Here is a 2,591-nt window from a genome sequence, read left to right on the forward strand (position 1 = left end):
GACCACGGTTCAATCCCCCAGCACCACATGCCAGCCAGCCCCACCCCCTGGTGGGCTGAGCTGGCCACACACACACACACACACACACAAATAAAAATTTTAAAAAACCTTTAAATTGCTTGCATTAATTAATTAATTAATTAATTAATTTATTTATTTATTTTCATATTTGGTGCAGGGTTTCACTAAGCTGCTCAGCCTCCCCAGCACTGGGATTACAGGTGTGGTCCACCACACCTGGACTCAGCCTCAGTATGGGCACAGCATGTGGTGCCAGGGATCAAACCTTGGTCCCCATGTTTGTCTTAGCAGGCTCTTAGTCCACTGAGCTATCTCACTGGCCCTTAAATCATGTTTTTTTAAATTTAACTTTATTTGAAGGGTAAAAACAAAGCAAGAACAAAAATCAGAAACAGAAGGAAATAAGGGCAACATATAACTGTACATATGTTGCAGATTTTCAAACCAAGAACATCTGATTAACAACTGTTGATATATTATCTATTTTATCATCATATCTTTTGCTCAGATTAGCAGATATCATAATGCAAGATTGGACATGTGGTTGGACTTGCTTTCAAGAAACCTTAATTTTTTTTTTTTTTTTTTGTGGTACTAGGGCTAGAACTCGGGACCACACACTTGCCAGACAGACACTTATGCCACTGAGCTATCTCCCCAACCCAAAACCTTAATGATTTTTAAATCATATTTTACTATCATGTATGGTTACATATTCCTCATGATGAATATGATCATTTTGTATAGCTAAAATGTACCAATAAACTTAACTAAAATAAAAAAAATGCAGACATAGATTAGGTACCAGAATGAAAGCCCATAGCAGGGGCAGTGAGACAGCAGCCAACTGCGAGCCTAGGAGAGAGGCCCCGGACACTCTGAGTCTGCTGAGCCTTTGATCTTAGATTTTTACAGAACAGTGAGTAAATAAGGGTCTACTGTTTAGGCCATTGGGTCTGTTGCACTTTGGCACAGTAGGTTTTAGTAAAATATTATGTCTCCCTTTCCCAGATAATGGTGGAAGAATAGTGTTTGGATTTATAAGCATTGTCACTATGCCCCCCACATCTCAAGCCAATTCCAAATGGAGAAATGTTGGACCTGGATACTACTGAAAATACTTGGTGTTTATTTTCTCTTCCCCCATCTTTTATTCAGTAGTAATTATGAAATAGCCTCTCTATGGAAGTTCACATTTCTACTGTGTACCTCTAGTAGGTAACAAGTATCAAGGTTTGAGAGCAATTGGACTCATGATAAAAGGCTTATGAACTGGCCTAGCTTTGGTGCAATTACAACTGCACACACTGAAGTTTTGAGTGACTGTTAAATGATGCTGCAGGAGACCACAGTGCTGGATGCTCAGGTCCAATGCCATGGAGATGGCTTCTTACTGTGCTACCAAACAGCCCTTGCTTTGCTCTTTGACCAGCAGATTATGTTAGCAAAGATATGCATGCAAGAATACATGTATTAAACTATTATTACAGATTACCATCTGCAGTGCAGTTGCTTAGTTCACAGGTATCAGTATTATTAGTTAGTCAGGGTGAGAATCTTTCCAACTAACAGCTAGATTAAAAAAATCTTCTGGAGATTCTCAGGATCATTGCCTTGCCCATCTTCTACATATAACTCTATGTCTTGAAATTCTCATGTTTCCTAACTCTTCTTTCCCTCTCTTGATTAGTTAGTCCTCGAGATCCTGTTTCCCCTTTACTTGTATTATACCTTTTTATTTGTATTTCCTCTTTTGAGTTTTTATACTAGGGAGATTATACAATATTTACACATGTGGGTCTGGTTTATTTCACTTATGAGTATATGTTCAAGTGGCATCCACTTCAATATAAAGACTTCGAGTTTATCATTCATAAGAGCTGAATACTCCATTGTGTAAAAATACCACATCTTTTCAACCATTCCTCAGGTGATGGGCATCTTGGTTGTTTCCAAGATTTGACTATCACAAATTGTACTGCTATAAACATAGGCAAACATATATCATTATAATATGATGTTTTCAGATCCTCTGGGAAAATTCCCAGTAGATGAATAGCTGGTTGAAAGGGGATTTCCAGTCCAACTTTTCTATGGAGTCTCCATACTGATTTCCATAAAGGTTGCACCAGTCTACATTCCCACCAGCAGTGGCGAAGGGTTGCTTTTTCTCCAAAGCCTCTCCAACATTTGTTCTTGGGTGATTTCTTTATGATAATCATTCTTTCTGCAATAGTAGTTTCATACTTGGAGTGCCTGTCATTCTGGTCTTCTGAATATGGGCTGCTTGTCATGACATGACAGTTGCTGCTATGAAGTCTCTTGGGTAGATGGTTGTTCAAAAAGAAGGGTGTGGTGAATGAAAGCATAAGACAGGAGAAGGAATATTGTGGGGCTGTCCTGCTTCAAGGTTGTATATGGTGAGATTTTTGGACTTATGTGTAAACATAAGAAGTATATAATTCTTTATGCCTATTTTAAAATATATTCTAATTTTTAAACGTTTTTATCATATTTTGTAGGGATTTAAAGTTAAACATATCAATACTTGATGAAAAATACCTGTTCCA

This window comes from Octodon degus, unplaced genomic scaffold (assembly GCF_000260255.1).
Source record: "Octodon degus isolate 3935 unplaced genomic scaffold, OctDeg1.0 scaffold00116, whole genome shotgun sequence".
NCBI lineage: Eukaryota > Metazoa > Chordata > Mammalia > Rodentia > Octodontidae > Octodon > Octodon degus.